Source organism: Coregonus lavaretus (assembly GCF_964263955.1).
Source record: "Coregonus lavaretus genome assembly, chromosome: 16".
Taxonomy (NCBI): domain Eukaryota; kingdom Metazoa; phylum Chordata; class Actinopteri; order Salmoniformes; family Salmonidae; genus Coregonus; species Coregonus lavaretus.
This window is the reverse complement of record NC_140003.1, coordinates 45,997,353-46,020,344: the sequence shown is the minus strand read 5'-3', so window position 1 is coordinate 46,020,344 and position 22,992 is coordinate 45,997,353.

The window sequence follows — 22,992 nt, the reverse complement described above, 5'->3', positions numbered from 1 at the left end:
TCTGTTAAATGGCATATTATTATTTAACTGATTCATGCTCACCCTCTTCCTCCTTCTCTCTCTTTGACCTCCTCTGCCACCATTTTTTCCCCCTCCATTCCTCCTCTGTCTTACATTGTCTCCTCATGATAATGTTGTTCTTCTGACATACATCTCGTTCTGCCATTCCCCTCGCTACCTCCTCCCTCCTCCAGGCCATCAACTCAAAGGCACTCCTTCAATATTTGTTTTTGAGAAAAATGAAAACCGTGTCAGTTTGTCACTTCCACGAGGTTGGAGTAATAACATGTTCAACTACGAATCTTTAGATTTAGAGAAACTAAACAACTAAGGAATAATTTTTAACTTCTGTCATTGACTTCTCCCAAAACACATGCAGTAGCATCTTCCTCCAGAGTCCCTTCATTGTTGTTCATGTGAATGCGCTATGCGCTTAAAATCAGTTAAATTTTAAATGTACTTCTACAGTGACCTCTAAACTAAACAAGAAAACCGCATTATCACGCAGCCGGCATCAACATTTGCTAGCTCGCTTGTTTGTTTACATTGTATCCAATGTAGCAGCGTGAGCAACTAGCTAGTGCTAGCAATTCATTCAACAATTAATTCTTCTTCTTTAGTGGGTTTATCGGCGGTTGGCATCCAACGTTAAGGTGCATTACCGCCACCTACTGCACTGGAATGTGGGCCAGAGACAGGGAGAAACTAAATCCTACCTGCTAACCCTGTTTCTTTTTAAAAGATAACACAATATTATGACGTTCTACTCAGTATACTCTTTAAACTCATTTCCTGTATCCTCTTCTCCCTCATACTGGATCTCAGCCTCCCTCTTTCCCTCTCATTACTGGATCTCAGCCTCCCTCTTTCCCTCTCATTACTGGATCTCAGCCTCCCTCTTTACCTCTCATTACTGGATCTCAGCCTCCCTCTTTGCCTCTCATTACTGGATCTCAGCCTCTCTCTTTCCCTCTCATACTGCCCACACTGCATCAGTACATGCTCCGCTATCCAGTGGCGGCTCCTGAAAAAATTCTCAGGGGGGGCAATTTTTCTGATGATTTAGGTGACCTACACACATTTTTAAAAAGATATGTCCAGCAACAACATGAAGACAGGGGCAGCATATAAGTCAATACCAGAAGCATTTATTGACTGATCTCAAAAGTGTTGGCTTACAAAATCAAAATAAGTTATCACAGTAAAAATAATCAAGGGTGTTCTTTCACATTCCTCAACACTGCATAAACAATATGCATTTCCATAAACAAATGAAATATCAGCTGAAAATACAGCATCTTGGTATTTGTTCAGATTGCAGGATCAACAAGAGCTTTTACCACATTTTTTGCCTCATGGTTGAATTGGAAATATGTGCACCTGAGCATAATTCACAACAAGCAAGCAGGAGCTTTTGATAGAGGCTACTGAAAACATTGATGCAAGTTATTGGTAATAAGACATTTTTATAGACTTCCATATTCTGCCCTCTTGTATAGATTTGTGAAAATGAACAGTGATAGACATTTTGCTTGAAAACAGAATTTGAAAGTAATTTCTAGAAAAGGTAAACACAGCTATATGGCTTTGTAAAAATGAACAACCATATTCTGGCCAATTGTATAGATTTGTAAATATGAACAACCATATTCTGGCCAATTGTATAGATTTGTAAAAATGAACATGAACAGATATTTTTTTTTGTTTTACTTTTTTTTAAATGAAAAATAACTATTTTAAACAACATCAACTGTGAACTGATTTGGGCGTGTGTGTGTTAAAGAGACAGGGAGGGAGGGACAAAGAGAGAGAGAGGCTACATTACTTGTACTGAAACTGTTCTCTTCTCTGTTTCAATACAGCAAAGCGTTCAATGACTTTCTCATTGAAATCAGGCATGCTGAGGACTAGTTCCCTCTCCATGGAAAGCATGGCCAGTGCATTCAGACGTTCCTGGCCCATTGAATTTCGCAGGAATGTCTTAACTCGTGTCAAAGTTGAGAAACATCTCTCAGCTTCAGCTGTTGTCATGGGAGTAGTTATGAGGATGTTCAACAGAGTCACAGTCTCAGAGAACGTCTCCTGGAGGTTGTAGCTCATGAGAACCTGGTACAGTGCCAGTGCACCACAGCCTCCCTTGAATTCAGGATTCTCATAGATCAGAGATAGTTCTGTCTTGAGCTTTGCCTTGCTCAGCATGGGGTATGCATTCACAGTGGCATTCAGAGCCTCATCAGGAAATGAATGGCAGTACCTTTCAAACATGTCTGCTTGCAGTAAGGTAGCACTCACAAGGTGGCCAGAGAAAGAGAACCTTTCTTTGATGTGATCCAGGATGGTGTTGCAGACCTCTTCAGACAGCCTCTGCTTCTCCTCTTCTCTCAAAGCTGTTCTGGGTCTTTTGGCTCCTGTTGCTTCTTGCAGCTGCTGTTGAGAGGAGTCCCTGAAGGCAAACAGACCAATGTGTTTGTTGGCTTTGTACAGTATTGTTGTCTATGTGATGCACAGGTATATGCAATGTATCCATGATGTATAGTACAAATACTTCAGTTCCACTTAAAATGGGCAGGGATGCATAAAGTCTTTAGTGTTTAAGTTAGCCTTTGTGTCTCACATAGCCTGGATGTTCAGCACAGTATACAGTGGTGCTCATAAGCTTATGATCCCATGCTAAAGTTGACTAAAAAGAGGAATAAAAAAGAAAAGAAAATTGGTGTCCATAAAGGTTGGATTTTCCAACTTTTTTAATTAAGTCATTAAGATAAATTTCCAAAAGATTATTTTTTTATTTTTTTATTCCTCTTTTTAGTCAACTTTAGAATGTGTTCATACACTTATGAGCACCACTGCACAGTACACATAGTATATAAAATAAAATAGATTACACCACTGGCCATATATAATGAGAATAATGTAATTTCAAACACAAATGCAGTCTCCTTTCATGCATACATTTTCAAATAAAGCTCTGCTTTGAGAAAGATCGAATGATATTGTTTAATCTTACCTTATGGCCTGCACACTGCTTGTGAAGCTGTCGAGGGCACTTTTGATAAAGACAGCATCGATGTCCTTCTTCTGTAGCTTCTGGTACAGAATGTCGACGTGGGGCATGATTTTGTGAAAAAGCCGCAGGAAAAAAATACAATCTTCATCATGCAGCATCCTCACGTAGCCAGATGCCTCTCTCACTGTGCCCTGGTCAAATGAACCCAATGAACCCGTCCGGATGGCTTCAAAACATTCTATTAGGTCGTCTCGATTCTCGTAGACAGTGTTCACGACTCTGCTGTTGAAGTTCCACCGTGTGGATGAAGGTCTGGGCAGCCTTCGTGCAACAGTCTGGTCAAGAATGCTGGTGCGTTTGGGTGACCGGGAAAAAAAAGTTGTAATCCCGCTCAGATCGGAAAAGAAAATGTTCACTTTTTTGATGCGAGAAGTAGCTTGCTGCATGATCAAATTCAGCTGATGCGCATAGCAATGCACGTAATGGGCATTCTTGAAATGCTCACGCACATTTTTCTGCACACCAGCCTTCTCTCCCCTCATCACACTGGCTCCATCGTAAGCTTGCGCAATGAGTTTGACTTTCTCGTCATCGGCAAAAAGACCGTTCAGTCTCTCCAAAAGTACACTGGCGATTGAGACTGAGGTTGATTCCGAGATGGGAAGGAACTCAAAAAATCGCTCCTGCACTTTGTGCTTGCTATCTATGTACCTCAGCACAAGCACCAACTGTGTCTGTGTAGAAACGTCCGTGGTCTCGTTAGCTTGGATAGCTACGAAGTTCGCAGACTTCACCTCCTCCACAATATGTTCCCTCGTGACCGCTAGCATACACTCCAGTAGCTCGTTTTGAATGGTCTTTGATGTGCCCTTGAAAACTTTAGCATTTTTAAGATGGTCATCAAACACCTCATCTAATTGTGCCACAAAGTTGACAAGTCCAAGAAAAATACCAGGGTTGGTGGAGCCCTCAGTTTCATCTTTGCCTCGCAAAGCTAACTCAAACACGCCGCAAAACTTCACACACTGGATTAGCCGGCTGAGGATATGGCGGTTCTTGCTAACCTCATCGTTGTGGCGGCGGACAGCTAGCCTGTATCCCTCATCCAGTTGAGTGGCAATATTCACTCTCCCCAAAGCAGAAATTCTCAAACAGCTATCCATGTGGGTCTTTGACAGCTCATGTTTCTTAATCTTTTCTGAAAGATGGTGCATGTCGGTTACACCAGTCGCTGTCCAAGCGGTGCTGTCTGCCGTGCCGCCTTCAGGGTGAATGAGTAAGCAGGGGTAGCAGAAAACTGCATTAGCTACATCGCAGCCTGCTAGCCAGGTTTTTCGTTCATACCAATTTTTGGAAAATCCTCGGGTGTAGGACTTCCCCCCTTTAGTAGAAACCTGTTGAATTATTAAATTTGGTCTGGGAGGTCCTAATTGTTTCGTTGCCAATTTATCTTCATTTGTTCGCCGACAAAAAGGAAATTCTTTCAAAGACACAACCGAGTTGCACTGAAGCCTAGCCATGTTGATAGTAGTAGTGAATTGATTGACGCTGCTACCCTCTCTTTTCTTAGTTACGTTCATGTGACGAAAGCGCGTAAGTGCAAGCCCACAGACACCCATTGAGATTGTATTGAAGGCTCTGAAATTTGAAAAAAATAGATTTTACATGGGAGTCTATGACAGAAGTTCTGGGCGATTTTCAATCTGACTGAAATCGCCCCAAAAGGGGGTGGAGCCATTTGAAGCACGACTTTAGCCTGATTCGACATTTAGTGGCAGTGTGGCACTGTGGCAGATCAGACGTATAGATTACAACACTGATAACTACAGTTGCCGTGATATAATTGATTAGAAAAAAAATCCCTTCCTTTTCCCGTTTGGCAGTGCGTCGCCCATATCGCCCTATTGAACAGGCCGTCCCTGCCGCTATCTCTGTTTCCAGGGAATAATCACACTTTCCTGTTGGCTGCTTCCCTATCACATTTAAAGTCTTATTCAACCGGCTGTCTCCCAACCTCAGTCTTGTAAAAATGTCCCCCTCTCATCTGTCTCCTCCTGCCGCTGTCCCCTCCCCGACATTCCTCTGCCATTAGTATCTCTATTCCATTGCTCCTGACATCTCTGCACCATCACTGTCCATATCAAGCTTTTTGCCTCTGCCTTGCTCATTGAAACTACAACATCAACATTCCCACTACTAAGTGCTTGTTTAGCCTGTTCATCTACTGCCTCATTCCCCTCCACCCCCACATGGGCTGGTACCCAAGTAAATCTTATCTGAATACCCATCTGTCTAACCCTGCCATGGGTTTGTAGTACCTCATAAAGCAGGTCTTGTCTACTACGTGAGCTAAAGGACTGCAGACTCATCAAAACTGCACATGAATCAGAGCAAATAACTACTCTGTCTGCCTTGACTTCCTCCACCCACTGCAAGGCCAACAGTATGGCCATCAGCTCCACCGTATATACAGGCAGATGATCTGTAATACGTTTCCTGACTTCCACCCCACATTCCTGCACTACAAATGCTGACCCAGTACGTCCTGTCCTTGGATCTTTTGAACCATCTGTGTAAATGGCCACAATCAATCAAATTAATTTTTAAAGCCCTTTTTACATTTTAGTCATTTAGCAGACGCTCTTATCCAGAGCGACTTACAAATTGGTGCATTCACCTTATGGTAGCCAGTGGGACAACCACTTTACAATTTTTTATTTTTTTTTATTCTAATTGTTTAAATCTTAGATTTTAGAGTATATTTAAAATTTTCATTTGTTTTATATATATATATATATATATATATATATATATATATATACATATATATATATTTAGTTTATTATTATTTTTCATACAATTTTTCTGTTTTTTTTTCATTGTTGTTTCAAATTGTTGAAACCTCTTTCCACGGTAGTTGTCACAGAAATGTCAGGTATGGTAAAGGTAGCTTAGTGGTTAAGAGAGTTGTGCCGGTACCCGAAAGGTCGCTGGTTCTAATCCCAGAGCCAACTAGGTGAAAAATCTGTCGATGTGCCCTTGAGCAAGGCACTTAACCCTAATTGCTCCTGTAAGTCGCTCTGGATAAGAGCATCTGCTAAATGACTGTAATGTAAATATTCATACTATTAAAAACCTTGATCGCCGATGATGTTGACAACCCTTCATTTTCAAACCGTGATACCGATTGTGAGTAAAAAATGCGTAGGCTTAATTCATCTAATTTAACATTCTGTTATAGCATCATCATCACATGGTTTGCATATGAATAGCCATCAGTATAGATTGTTTACAGTGAATGTTAGATAGTTTATTACTAGCTACAGCACAGTGAAGGTTAGATTGTTTATTAGTAGCTACAGAACAGTGAATGTTAGATGGATAGTTTATCACTAGCTACAGAACAGTGAAGGTTAGATAGGAAAATTGGCTGCCTTTTGCAAGCTTTTAGGCGATTTGAATGAACCTGAGTGTAATGATGAAATGTCATAGTATTGTGTGGCCAGAGGTAGAGTTACTGGGATGAATAGTTTGGGGCCATGAAGTCTATTTTCTTTGTGTCAAAGTAGATGAATGATGTTTAGGGTAGTGTGATTGATGGACAGGATGTAGTGACCTGGGGGCAAAAGGTAATAATAATAGAGACAGGGAGGCCTATGATGGTTTCCAGATGGATGTGAAAGGAAGATAACCAAGGGTATATAAAGGAGATTCTTTCCTTTGTTAGTTAGTTGGAAATAGCAAACGGCAAAGCTCTGTCCTTTGGTGTCTCTAACCCTTTACCGATCATTAAATATTTGCATTAACTTTCTAGAAAGTGTCTCAGCATATCCTTGCATCCTTGATTCTTTGATCACCCGAGAAACTCATCATAACAGATTGCCGTCTTAACTAACAGGATACGGTTTGCAGCTCAACTAACAGGTAAGCAGACTTTCATTTTATTATTATGTTAAAATCTGCTTATCTGTGGTAAAGCTGAACTGTGACGAACGTTTAAAGTTCTATATTTTGAAGGGGGACGATGAGCGGTGTTGAGCGATTTTAAAGGATGTACGGACAATATCAAGTTGGGACTATTACATGGTGTTATGATTCAAATAAAAATAGGGTATGGTCGAAGTAGAGAGATAAGATTATATTACAAAGAGAGTGGGATAGATACCCTTGAAGTAAACTTAAATACATCATAAAATAAGTGGGCGGACGACACCCTTAATGTATAATACATTATAAAGATAGTGGGGGTTTTTTTGTCCCGTAGTGTTTAAGACATTATAAAACAATAGGTTACGGACCTTTTTAGATGTGGAAGGACATCATATAATGAAGAGATAATAAATAAGTGATGAAATACTCAAAAGGGCCCAGGAGATGGAGCCAATGACATGTAACATTTGAATCATGACACCAAACACTAAATAAGGTAACGTAATTTTGATAAGATCAAGGTCGAAATTTTATGCAAAACATTTAATTACTAACATTGTATAAACTATTATACACGAGAATGGGGGAGTCAAGTCAGTATACCGAATACGGGCAAGACAGTGACAATAAAGAATAAATCAGAGCTAGATTTACCCAGAAGGGAAAGGAAGGCTATGACAAAATTATTACAAACAAATCCACATCTCAAACATATCTCTTTTAAAAATATAGAGAATCAAACACCGCGTGATTGGATGTTAATTAAATTAGTTTTTTTTGGAACCATATCTTAGTGGACAGATAATGAATATCCTCTGGATGGTAGTTTTAGAAGGGATAAATTACAAGTAGCAAGGTAATATATAGTTAATAATAATATGCCATTTAGCAGCCTGAGGTTGATTGCAGCGATAGTTTAGCAAATAAAATTATGGAATTCCTCATTGAAGCAATAGAACGGTACCAAATACAAAAAAAGATTACACTTAACCCAAACCCAACTTATTATATTATTATATTATATAGTTGATAATACAGCGATAAGCATCCCAAAATGGGATTTAGATTACATGAAAGAAGTATGTACAGCATGGGATTTAATGAGTGCACAATGGCTGGTAAATATAATGAGGAAGGAGGAAAAATCTGTAAGGAAATTACGTAATTTGGCAATGGAGCAAAATAATTTAACTTATTAAAAGGCTCAGTCCATAGAGGCTATTAAAGGATTGGAAAGTATTAAAGGAATTTATCCACAATTAGCGACCTCTATAGAGCCTCCAGCATATAGTATTGAAGTAAAGTGGTTATCCCACTGGCTATAGGGTGAACGCACCAATTGGTGAGTCGCTCTGGATAAGAGCGTCTGCTAAATGACGTAAATGTGCCCTTGAGCAAGGCACCTAACCCTAATTGCTCCTGTAAGTCGCTCTGGATAAGAGCGTCTGCTAAATGACTAAAATGTAAATGTAAATGTAGAAGAGGATAGCGACATATATGATTGGTTATTCATAGAATCTTATGAAAGTCAGGATTTAAAAAAATATGTATTACTAAAATTAGGTCAATATATATGTTTCCCAAAGTCAAATAGATAATTTGGAAATTAGACGGTGGCGAGAGGAATGCAGAGAGGTTGTGGTTAAAACATTTTGGTAAAGCTTGTGAGACAGCAGAAAGAAGGTTTAAAGGTCAGACAGGACGAATAAACATTGAAAAAAATAGATATACTAGAGAGTGTTTAGAAAGTGAATATATAATTATATTTAAAATACTCAAACAAAAGTGTGAGGTTGATTGCAGCGATAGTTTAGCAAATAAAATTATGGAATTCCTCATTGAAGCAATAGAACGGTACCAAATACAAAAAAAAGATTACACTTAACCCAAACTCAGCCGTACAACCAAAAGATATTAAAGGGGTTTTGTCTTGTATTTTAGAAAGAGAGATAGAAAATATTTGTAAAAGAGTTGAATGGAGAGTGGATGATTTAGCAAGTAGAGATTGGTAAATTTACAAACATATATATTGATAAATAGACTTGAAACTTGTATCTCATTATGGTGTATGGTGAAATAAGTATAGCCAGTTATAATTGTAATGGCTTAGCTGATAATAACAAAATAAGAACAATATGTACATGGCTCAAAGAGAAGGAATATAATATCTATTGTATACAGGAAACTCATTCAACAATTCGAGATGAAGTAGCGTGGAAAAAAGAATGGGGGAGGGGGGGGTGGGGTATACTTCTCCCATGGGCAAAGAAATTCAAAAGGGGTGATGATATTAATTAATAGTGATTTCGATCCGAATGTGCAAATTGTCCAAATAGATACGCAAGGTAGATGGATTATTTTAAATATGTTATTGGACCATAAACAGATATGGCTCATTAACCTTTGCGGACCAAATAATGATGATCCACAATTCTTTGACAATATATATAATACATTATCAAGCCTGCAAGCAATCCAAGACAATATTATTATGGTGGGGGATTATAATGCTGTTTTAAATAGCTCAATGGACCGTAAAGGAAATCACACCACAAACAATCACCCACATGCTCTTAAGGAAATTGTGAATGTCATGGATACATTAGAACTAGTAGATATATGGAGGCTTAAATATACTGATCTAGTGAGATATACATGGCGGAGACTGAATCAAGCTAGTCGTCTTGACTTCTTTCTTATCTCATTGTTGTTGGCACCAAAAGTAAAAAAAAGTGTTGATAGGGGACAGAATGCGGTCAGACCATCATATAATAGGCATATACATTACTCTTACTGAATTTCCACGTGGGCGAGGATATTGTAAATTTAATCAAAGCCTATTGGATAATTTATTTATAATTAGAACAAAGGAATTTATAACTGACTTTTTCCAACATAACATAGGTACAGCGAATCCCCTTATTGTATGGGACACCTTTAAATGTGCCATGCAATTCAGTACTCATCTCGAAAACAAAAGCAATTTAGGCCAAAAGAGTTTATACTAAGAAAGGAAATAGAAAGTCTACCAGAACAGATAGATGGCAATAAAAACTGTAACATAGAGGCTCAGAATAAATTAGAGGAAAAACAAAAAGAAATGGCGAAACTTATTCAAGAAAGATCAAGTGTAATATATTATAAAAATAAAGCAAACTGGATGGAATATGGGGGAAAATGCACAAAATTCTTTTTTAATCTTCAACATAGGAATGCTACCAAAAAGAACTTAATGAAACGGGTTACAATTGACGGTGTCACCCATAATTCACCAAATGATATTTTGAAGGAAGAAACAAAGTACTTTAAGCATATGTTTTCTTTTCAGTCGCCTCCATCTCCTCTAACTGAAGCTAATTGTAGAGATTATTTTTCTATTGATAATGTCAAATTAACAGCCACACAGAAAGACTCATGTGAAGGTGAAATTACAGAGGAGGAACTTCTGGATGCAATTAAAGACTTTAAGTCTGGGAAAACTCCAGGGTTGGATGGCATACCAGTCGAGGTATACCAAACCTGTTTTGATGTACTAAGAGGACCGTTATTAGCATGTTTTAACCACTCCTATGTAAATGGTAGATTATCTGACACTCAAGAAGAAGGATCTCATTATTACTGAAACAGGATACAAGTGGAAAATATAAAGATCCAGTCCATTTACAAAATTGGAGGCCCCTTACACTTCAGTGTTGTGATGCAAAAATCCTAGCAAAATGTATAGCGCATAGAATTAAAAATGTATTGTCGGATATTATTCATTCTAAGCAGACAGGTTTTTTACATGGAAGATACATTGGAGATAATATAAGGCAAGTATTGGAAACAATAGAACACTATGGAAAATATGGGAAACCAGGCCTGCTATTCATAGCAGACTTCGAAAAGGCATTTGATAAAGTTCGACTGGGGTTTATCTATAAATGCCTGGAGCATTTCAATTTTGGAGAATCTCTTATAAAATGGGTCAAAATCATGTATAGTAACCCTAGGTGTAAAATAGTAAATAATGGCTATTTCTCAGAAAGTTTTTAACTGTCAAGAGGAGTGAAACAAGGTTGTCCACTATTGGCATATCTATTTATTGTGGCCATCGAGATGTTAGCTATTAAAATCAGATCCAATAATAATATCAGAGGATTAGAAATACAGGGCTTAAAAACAAAGGTGTCATTGTACGCTGATGATTCATTTTTTCTTTTAAATCCACAACTAGAATCCCTCCACAGCCTCATAGAGGATCTAGATACATTTTCTAACCTCTCTGGATTACAACCAAATTATGACAAATGTACTATATTACGTATTGGATCACTAAAAAATACAATTTTACATTACCATGTAGTTTACCAATAAAATGGTCTGATGGTGATGTGGATATTCTCGGAATACATATCCCAAAGGAAATAAATGATCTCAGTTCAATAAATTTTAATATAAAGTTAGCAAAAATAGATACGATCTCACTACCATGGAAACGAAAATACCTGTCAATTTGTGGAAAAATCACCCTGATTAACTCATTAGTATTATCCCAGTTTACCTATTTGCTTATGGTCTTGCCTATGCCTAGCGAACAGTTTTTTTTTAAATATGAGAAAAAATATTCAATTTTATTTGGAACGGCAAGCAAGACAAAATTAAAAGGGCATTTTTATATAATGAATATGAATTCGGAGGACAGAAATGATTAAATAATAATAGGCCGTCATTGTAAATAAGAATTTGTTCTTAACTGACTTGCCTAGTTAAATAAATGTCTCACCCAATGTTCAAGAAAGGCCTTTTTCCCTTTATTCAGATTACAACAACTCATTTGCAGTTATTTGAAAAGGAAATCATCTAAGAAAAATATCACTATTTCTAAAACAAGCCATAGAAAGTTGGTTGCAATTTCAATTTATTCCTCCAGAAACGACGGAACAAATAATGCAACAAATATTGTGGTTAAATTCAAATATACTAATTGACAAAAAAACTTTATTTTTTGACAGAATGTTTAAAAAAGGTATAATCTTCGTAAATGATATCATCGGTAGGACTGGTGGAGTTATGTCGCACATGCAGCTAACAAAAACATATGGAAATGTCTGCTCTACCCAAAATTACAACCAAATAATTGCAGCCTTACGGCAAAAGTGGAAGAGGAAAGTGGAAGGGGGAGAAAGTAAGGAACCTGTCTGTCGGCCTTGCATTAAAGAACATAATTGGTTAAGGAAAACTGTGATAAATAAAAAAGTATATCAGTTTCACTTAAGGACCAAAGGATTGACAGCCGTCCCATATAGATTGCAAAATAGTTGGGAAGAGATCTTTGACATACCGATCCCATGGCATAGTGCTTATGAACTGACACGCAAAACGACACTGGATTCAAAAATTAGAATCTTTCTATTTAAATTATTATATAAAATTCTTGCTACCAATAGAATGTTAATTATATGGGGGATAAAATCTTCCCAAGAAGAAGAAGAGGATAATAGTCAGGAAGAAATAATGGCACCACTTTTAGTAATGGAAGATGGAGTCTTAGATAAGCCACTTATGTTAGCTGAAATTTCTCCAATTATAAAAGATGCGCCGCAACCATTGGTAAATCCATTAGGATTTATGAATTGGTGGCGCACAGCTTTAATGCATAGGTCGATGAGTGGTAAAGACGTATGATACATTCTAAATACTCTAATGCCAAATGTTAACATGGAAGCGTTGATAACTTCATGTGAGACTTTATCATATGATAATGATGGACCAGTAGATGGTAATACCCCAGAAAATAGATTTCCGTGGTTGAGTAGGGATCACAAGGAAACGCACATAGAGGAACTTAAAATATTCTTAAAAGAACATGCTGGTCAGGAAAGAGATGTTTCCCAATTGTTAAATTGTAAGCATAAACCAAATGAAACAACTCCTCCCCAGTGGCGCAGTGGTCTAAGGCACTGCATCGCGGTGCTAGCTATGCCACTAGAGATCCTGGTTCCAATCCAGGCTCTGTCGTAGCCGGCCGCGACCGGGAGACCCATGGGGCGGCGCACAATTGGCCTAGGGTTGTCCAGGGTAGGGGAGGGAATGGCCGGCAGGGATGTAGCTCAGTTGGTAGAGTATGGCGTTTGCAACGCCAGGGTTCTAGGTTTGATTCCCACGGGGGGCCAGTATGAAAAATACAAAAAAAATGTATTCTGTCGCTCTGGATAAGAGCGTCTGCTAAAATGTAAATGTCTGAATACGCCACACGTTTTCAAAAAAACATGGAGAGAGGACGCTAAATTGGAAATAAATGATGCAGAGGACACTTTTTTCGTAAGCATGTTTTTGAATGGCTTGGACCAAGTGTCTGCATATACACTTAAACTAGCAACACCTGAAATATACACAGTAAGACCTTTCCAGCTATTAAAACAGATTAGGGAATTAGAGGCGGTAGGATTATTCAATGAGCATAAACCTACAATTCAGGCAATGCAATTTCCCCAATACAAACCGCAGGATGAACAGGTACCATATCAGCAGCAGGTGGATGGGCAATTCGTGCCCTATAATACTAATCGAGGAAGAGGCAGGTTTAATGGTAATTCCAGAGGAGGAAGAAGGAAGTTTAATAGAGATGAGGATACTTGTAATTATTGCAAACAATGCGGACATTGGTGGAAAGATTGTACCGTTCGATTAATGGATGATAATAGAGTGGAATATGGTGATAGAGAGAGGGGGAATTGGAATCCGGATAAACCGCAACCTAATTCCCAAAATAACCCTAGAGTTGAAAATCCGGGGAATTTATTGTGGGGACAATGACATAGAACTCCGATAGACAGGAAAGAAGTTAAATACATGATAAATGCGCCACAATTGCATATTTCGGACAACCCATTAGAAATACTACAGTTAAATGTATGTGTATCTGGTAAAATAATCCCATTTTTAATTGATACAGGGGCAACTATGTCATGTTTACGGCAACAAGATTTAAAGTGTCTTTTAAGCACTCAGAAGGTCCAGTCTATCAAATTAGTGGAACTACGCAAATTGATCCTATAACTTTACCATTGCAAATTGAATTGGATGATAGTAATTTTCAACATTCATTTATAGACTCCGATGGCGTTAATGGGAAGAGACCTTCTCAGTAAACTTAATGCGACCATGTTTTGCTCACCAGAGAGCATGGAGGTACACATTCCGCCGAGTTCTGCATATCAATTATTCTCTAATAGCACTCAACGTACATACTTGACGAAAACTACATTGATTAAGGCAGTTTGTGTCAAAATTATTTACTTTTGAAGGGATAAAAAGATTAGCTTCTTACCGTGCGAGTGGTCCTCTGTAGCTCAGCTGGTAGAGCACAGCGCTTGTAACCCCAAAGTAGTGGGTTCGATCCCCGGGACCACCCATACACCAACACGTATGCACGCATGACTATAAGTCGCTTTGGATAAAAGCGTCTCCTAAATGCCATATTAATATTATTATGCGGCTGCAATGTTAATTTCAATTAAGATTGTAAATATGCCTTTTTCGGATAAAGTAATTGAGGTGGATAAAAAAAATGCAGGAAATTCCACAACGTTTTTTCATATCACCACACGGCCTGTTATTATTATGGAAATATGCTTCGAATAATATTGTTCCTTTTGTATGCGCAGTAAGAAATGATTTTAGCGATGTTAGTGCTTTGGTTAATTCGTTTAATAAATATATAATTTTATCTCCGACAGGGGAGGAGCGAAACAAGGGTTATATTATCTGGTCTTATGGTTTGGAGCCAAAGCATTTGTTTTGTTAAAGATGTACAGATAGACGTTAAACCATTGATTAGTATAGATAAGGAAAATGCCATAACTTTATGTCCACCATGCATGTTGAGTGGGGTACCATCTTCGTTATGGGCTTTACATGCTAATCATGTGGGGTTAATTGATGTTCCGCCTTATGAGGCAAAGATTGATCCAAATAAGTATCCAGTATTTATTTAACAATATCCTTTATCTAAGGAAAAAGAAGAGGGAATTAGTCCTATTATTGACAGTTTGTTAAAACAAGAGGTGGTTGACAAAGGCATGTCACTGAATAATAAGCCTATAAACCCGATTTTAAAACCAAGAAGTAAGAAATATCGATTTACGCAGGATTTCAGGAAAATTAACGAGGCAATAATACCGGTATCTCCGATTGTGCCTGATGTTAATTCAATATTAACAGCTTTGCCTGCTAATTCTAAATGGTATACTGTTGTTGATTTATGCTCGGCCTATTTCTCCATTCCTGTACACGAAAACACACAGCCTTTGTTTGCTTTTACATTTTAAAGGGGAACAATATATTTGGCGTCGTCTACCAATGGGATTTATTGATTCAGCAGCAGTATATAGTTCAGCGGTAAATAGGCACTTGGCTCAATTGTCTCTCCCATGCAATTCGACGCTTTTACAGTACGTTGATGACATATTAATTGCTTCTTCATGCGAGGAAGAGTGTGCTAAGGATTCAATTGCACTACTAACGCATCTGGCTAATGGGGGTCACAGGGCGTCTCTCGCCAAGCTACAGTTTTGTAAGGAGGCTGTCAATTATCTGGGATATATACTACGCAATGGATGTAGATCATCAAGTATCTTTTATGCAATTCTCCAGCACTGGGGTTACCGGATTACAATCTGACATTCCATCTATATGTGTCAGAGGATGGCAGTGTTGTGTCAGCTGTTTTGGCTCAAATGCGTGGAGAGGGCATGCGACCTGTTGCTTATTATAGTAAGATGCTACCAATGATTGTTCAAGGTATGGCCCCCTGTTTGAGAGCCGTGGCTGCTGCTGCATTGATGGTTGAAAAATCCCAAACTATTGTGTTAGCACATCCATTGATATTGCACACTTCACACACAGTGAATATCATTTTGTTAAATATAACAACGCAACACATGACTAGCCAAAGGCGTAGCAATTACGAACATATTTTGACGGGAACTCAAAATTTGACTATTTCTACTGCAACACATACTAACCTAGCTTTGAATCTAAAGGCATTATTACATGGAGTTGAAAATAGTAGAGATGATGAAGATCTCATACATGATTGTCTCATCTAGCGTGAGGGCTGATTTGCAACAGACTGCATTAGATAATAATGCTATGGTTTTGTATTGTGATGGTTCAGCAATGAGACCAGATGATAAAACGGTATTATCAGGATGTTCTGTTGTGGATAATGAAGGACAATGTATTGAAACATATACAATACCCGTTTCCTCAGCTCAGGCTGCTGAATTAATTGCGTTAACAAGAGCGTGTATTTATGCTGCGGATAAAACTGTAACAATTCGAAATATGCTTTTTCAGTGGCACATGATTTTAGCAAAATATGGGAAAATATAGGTTTTGTGACTAATGCAGGGACACCTATTCAGCCGATTTAGTTAAAAGTTTAATTAAGGCTATTATGTTACCTGCTAACATTGCTATTGTCAAATGTAAAGGTCATTCAAAGGAAGATTCGGAGATAGCAAGAGGGGATAATTTAGCAGATAAATGTGCTCATGATGCAGCTATGTTTGGATCTTTTCCACCATGGATGGAAAAGGAACTAATATCCATACAACTAATTAATCAAGAGAATCCTCCGTTCACATGTGATAATTTAAGGTCTTTTCAGAACCAAGCAATTGATTATGAATTAAAATTATGGGACATGAAGGGTTGTAGGAAGGATGAAAAAAGGTTTATGGAAATGTATCGATGATAGAGTTGCGTTACCGAAGTTAGCTTGTGATTCTGTTACTGCCTATGTTCACGGAGTCACACATATAGGGTACAAGGGCGTGACAGCTTATATAAATAAGGTGTTTTTTACTATAGGTTTGGAGAAACAAGTTAGACAATTCATACAAATATGTTTAATTTGTGCTAGATGTAATCCCTGCATCAATCCACCTAAAAGGGAACATTTACCAAAACCCGAGGGTCCATTTGAGCAATTACTAATTGATTTTACTCATATGCCAAAGTATAAGGGGTATTCATATCTTTTTTTGTAATTGTCGATAGGTTTTCTAAATGGACAGAGGCTTTTGCGACAAGAAATAGAATGCTCAAACAGTAGTGAAGTGTCTGATGGAACATATCGTTCCTAGGTTTGGTTTACCTATGGGTATTGATTCCGATAATGGCACGCCTTTTTACGTCGAGAATAACTATACAGTTATCAGCAGCGTTAGGGATTAAGTGGACGTTTCATATTGTCCGCAAAGTTCGGCACAGGTGGAACGCACTAATAAAACGATTAAGGAAAAACTGATGAAAGTACATCTAGAGAGGAGGATTAATTGGTTGGAGGCATTAACTTTAGTACTCTTATCAATAAGAGCGATGCCTAATGCGTGTACGGGATTGTCTCCTCATGAAGTGTTGATGGCTAGACCTTTTCCTCTAGGTGCGCTGATGAAGGAGAATCCAGTGGGGATATGACACAGCTACAGGAATTGCAACCAAATTATGTTAAACATTTGTTTTCTTTTGTTTCCAAATATTCTCAACAGGTAATCGATTCCTTTCCTTCACCAGGGGAGAAACCGATACACCATTTTCAACCAGGAGATTCTTGTTCTGGTACGAAGTTTAAAACCTGTGGTTATACAAGGAGAGCCACGTTATGGATGTCCAACACAGGTTCTTCTGGTGACACGTACAGCGGTTAAGTTAAGGCTAGTGATTGACAATTCTGAGATGAGGGAGAAGATGGTTAAGGACAATACCGACTTCAGCAAATCTGACAATGAAAATAGAAGGTTAAATCATGACTATATGAACAATAATGTAAACATGAGACTTAGCGACAAGGAACAGCACCATGAGCGTACACAGAGACAGGTTAGTCAGACGGACGGATACATAGAAATGGAGGCGATGGAACACGTTCCTGTATCTGAGAATGACATGCATTGTTTGTATTATCCTCTCAGAGCTGCAGGGAGTAAAAGCCTTTCTATGTTAATAATGTTACTTTTGTGGTTTTAAGTGAGGAATTTACAAGGGTTGAGGTTGAATATGAATCGGTTGAAGGAGAGGAAGTCTTAATACTCATAATGTCATTAGCGGCAACAGGTGCTAGCAAACCAACTGTAGAATATTGTAATGGGTTGCGGAAAGGGTTGACGCCAAAATGTTTGGTTCAGAGAGATTTGATAGCTTATGAAAGTATGCAACCAGTAGCAATCAGGACTAAGCAGAAGGCTGTACCTCTAACCTGTGTGACTTCTATAGCTAGTCATACAATTCTATATAAAATTGGGATTACACAGGGATGTCCAGATAAGAAGATTTTTTTGGATACCAAGGAACGTGGTATTTGGGGGTATAAATGATCCAATTACATGGCCAGCGACTTTACCTGAAGATAAGAATGCTGACTTGGTAGAGAATGAGGAAATGATTATTTATGAGAATATGGATTCACAAGTGAATTCTATTCACCCCATAGCGTCTAATTTGTGGTACAAAACACTTAAGCAGAAAGTTAGAAAATTGACTCAAAATTCATGTTATGTGTGTTCACTGATTCCAAAATCGACGGAGGATTTATTTCCTTATTGAGCGGTTCCTCTGCAGGGGTTAGAAGGATTACCAACACTATGCCTCATTGCTTATCAGTATGTATTGAACACTCATTCTGAGATGGGATCACAATCAGTCAGATCGATAATTTTGCCGAATAACATTTACCTTAGTAAAACTAATAACGTGATCATCAAGGATGATGGGATTCTTCACAAGATATCTGTAAGACAGGAGAATGGTAGGGATTTGAATAAGGTTCATTCAACCATTTTTGCGATTCAGGAACATTTGCCATCTATTACTATGATAAGCATATAATTCAAGTACCGAGTGATTTATCAATTGTACCCACTAAAGTCACAGCTATGGTAAATACGTCTTCTGTATTTAATGTGTGCGTAAATGGAAGACAGAGAGGAGAGTTATCTGTAATAGATGTTGTTTTTTTAGAGAGATTCTCAATGTCTCATGATGTTTAAGGATATGGGGGAGAAGTATCGCATTTCAGAAAAGGGAACATTACCGATTCCAGTTTTTTTGTTAGTGTTGTGGAAATAATATATGGACTACTCTTCCTCCACTGTTCAGGGGAATATGTGGAGTCTGTACTTTAAATGATCTTCTCTATGTTATTCAGCCTGTCGAAATTGTTGATAGGAATCTTACTGGACGTTTTAGGAGGGACACTTCGGAACTTATGGGATATGTACATTTAAAGAATACAGATCCGATTGATTTGGCTACTAGATACAAAGAAACACCTCAAGATTTTAAAGATATTTACACGTACTCGGTTAGTTTTTAAGACCATTTTTTTTAGGAAATACAGAATTGCAATATTCTAATCATTATCTCATAGCGTTGACACGTCACCATGTTGCTAGAGTGGTTAATGCAACTGTCATGGGTTTTCAAGCTATTGCTTCTGAGTTGGCTCCTATTAGACAGTATGCTATCGATAATCGCATAGCATTGGATGCTATTACGGCTGCTCAAGGGAGGTGTATGTGTGCGATTGTTGGAGGAGATACTTGTTGTACATACCTACCATCAGAATCAGAGTGTCTTGGGAATTTAACTACAGCTATGGGTAATATTAGAGATATTCAGGATGGCATTAAGCATACTAATAAGGATGCTAAGATAGCGGGAGGATATGGTCACTTGAATGCTGTTGACGTTTTTTCAAGTTTTTTTTAGTGGTAATTCCACAGGAACATGGATGGCAAGCATTATAGGTCCTCTAGTGGCAATAGTACTTATTGTAGCCATAGTTATGGGGTGTTGCTTTCCAATTTTTAGGGGATTGATTTTTAAGATCTGTACAAACGATTACTAACATGCCAGTTATTACCGCTAGAGATGTGTCAGTTAATGTTAATGCAAGGAGGGGGAGGAATAATTATCCTTCTTTGTCATCTCGTTCCAGTTTAGATTCCATTGATAATGTTGATTTGAGGACAAGGAATGTTAAGGTGGAATTGTATGACATGGAATGAAGGTTTACAGGAAGAAGAGGTGAACAGATGGCGATCTCAGTGGATCAGATAGATCCCCCGGGTGACCGGTGATAAGCTTGGGGGTCCCTCTGACTGAGCGTGGATGAAGAAGACAGATGTTTTTGTTATTTTTATAGTCATGTGTATAGATCATAACATCTATGTAACTTGGTGTTGGTTATGTTTGATTGTGGTGTAGTGATGATGTCATTATGGTAACAATTTATTTCAATGTATGTTTTTTTTTTTGGGGGGGGGGTTGCATGTCTCAGAAAAAGGGGTTATTTTTAAAGGGGGGGGAAGGGGGGGTGATGTCTATGTGGGATTTTTCCTTATATATAAAAATAAGGTTTTGACTACATAGATTATTAGCATGAATATATAGTAGTTAATTATGTGTTTATCTTTTACTCTGACTGAGTTTATAGAGGTTTGAGAGGTTTGATATCGCATAAGATAGATGACTGAGAATTTATACCTTTGTTGATTAAATATATGGAGAATGAAGTTGGATTCAGGATATAGAAGGTAGAAGGGGATTCATTCTCAGTTATCTAGCATAGTTTAGGATCTAGTCAGAGATACATGTACTACTGATTGGAGAATAATCAATTTTATATAGAATTTATATGTGAATTGGTGGAGTTAAGTGAGGTCACTTACCACAAAAAAAAATAAAAAAGGATTGTAATGATGAAACGTCATAGTATTGTGTGGACAGAGGTAGGATAATTACTGGGATAATTAGTTTGGGGCCATGAAGTCTACATTCCTTGTGTCAAAGTAGATTAATGATGTTTTGGGGTAGTGTGATTGATGGACAGGATGTAGTGACCTGGGGGCAAAGGGCAATATTAACAGAGACAGGGAGGCCTATGATGGTTTCCAGATGTACATGAAAGGAAGATAACCAAGGGTATATAAAGGAGATTGTTTCCTTTGTTAGTTAGTTGGAAATAGCAAACGGCAAAGCTCTGTCCTTTGGTGTCTCTAACCCGGTACCGATCATTAAATATTTGCATTAACTTTCTACAAAATGTCTCAGTATATCCTTGCATCCTTGATTCTTTGAACACCTGAGAAACTCATCATAACACTGAATTAGTTTGGAATGAGTTTGTTGGGAAAGTGCACAAAGGCCTCGCTGCCATTTAGGCCTAGCTGATCACAATTGCCTGCCAGGTGAAGCAAGAATGAGGCTAATACCTCCCAAATATATGTTTGATTAATAAACAGGTTAGTTCAGAACATACTTTTGTCATGTAGTGTATGTGGACACCTGTTCGTCGAACATCACATTCCAAAATCATGGCCATTAATATGGAGTTGGTCCCCATATGCTGCTATAACAGCCTTTACTCTTCTGGGAAGGCTTCCACTAGATGTGGGGACTTGCTTCCATTCAGCCAGAAGAGCAATAGTGAGGTCAGGCAATGATGTTGGGCGATTAGGCCTGGCTCGCAGTCGGCGTTCCAATTCATTCCAAAAGTGTTAGATGTGGTTGAGGTCAGGGCTCTGTGCAGGCCAGTCATGTTCTTTCACACCGATCTCGACAAACAATTTCTATATGGACCTCGCTTTTTGTACGGGGGCATTGTCATGCTGAAACAGGAAAGGGCCTTCCCCGAACTGTCGCCACAAAGTTGGAAGCACAGAATCGTATAGAATGTAATTGTGTGCTGTAGAGTTAAGATTTCCCTTCACTGGAACTAAGGGGCCTAGCCCGAACCATGAAAAACAGCCCCAGACTATTATTCCTCCTCCACTAAACTTTACAGTTGCCACTATGCATTGGGGCAGGTAGCGCATGGTGGTGCGGCTGATTGGCCATGGAAATCCATTTCATGAAGCTCCCGACGAACAGTTATTGTGCTGACGTTGCTTCCAGAGGCAGTTTGGAAGTCAGTAGGGAGTGTTGCAACCCGAGGACAGACGATTTTTACACGTTACACGCTTCAGCACTCGGCAGTCCCGTTCTGTGAGCTTGTGTGGCCTACCACTTCGCGGCTGAGCCGCTGTTTACCTCTTATACGTTTGTACTTCACAATAACAGCACTTACAGTTGACCGGGGCAGCTCTTGCAGGGCAGAAATTTGACGAACTGACTTGTTCGAAAGTTGGCATCCTATGACTGTGCCACTTTGAAAGTCACTGAGCTCTTCAGTAAGGACATTCTACTGCCAATGTTTGTCTATGGAGATTGCATGGCTGTGTGCTCGATTTTATACACCTGTCAGCAACGGGATGTGGCTGAAACAGACGAATCTGCTAATTTGAAAGGGGTGTCCACATACTTTTGTATACACAGCGTAGCTAAAATGTGCCAGGGCCCCAGCACCACTTTGTATAACACAGATGCCAATGGCTCTGTTAGTTAGTGATAGAAAAACACGCTAACAGCCTAATAGAGACATTTGGCATCTTCAGTATGCCACAAATTAGTAAAAAAGCATGCCGTGCAAACATTTTCTCCATTTGCCCGCCTTGCGAAAAACAAAGCTGCCAAGAAAAATATTAAGCAGTAGTCCTATTTGTGCAACGATAACGTGCAATAACCTAATAGAGAAACTTGGCTCCCAAAGTACAGCCTACTGCAGAGTGGCTGAGGGTGATTTATCTGTCCAATGCTTATTAACTTCTTCTCTCTTTCCCTTGTTCTCCTAGAGGATCCAGGGTGCACTGCTGCAAAATGGATGATGTCACATCCATGACATCTTCTCGTGTGTGTGTGTGTGTGGTGTGTTGACTGGTACACTGCTATTCAGGATGTGCCACATTGTGAATTGAGACAGCATTCTCTACATTAGAACATTATCTGGGACCACGTAGACGTTCTGTTGTACTGCTGGATAATGGATTAATGTATTGACCATGTATTCATCATTGTTTTTTTAAGTCTTTGATTGTCTCTTCAGCAAGGTGAGTCTTCACGCCGTGACGCCAGCGAGGGCTTTGTGGGTGTCACGTCTCCTCCCGTTGCTCCCCTCCGGCGCTCTGATT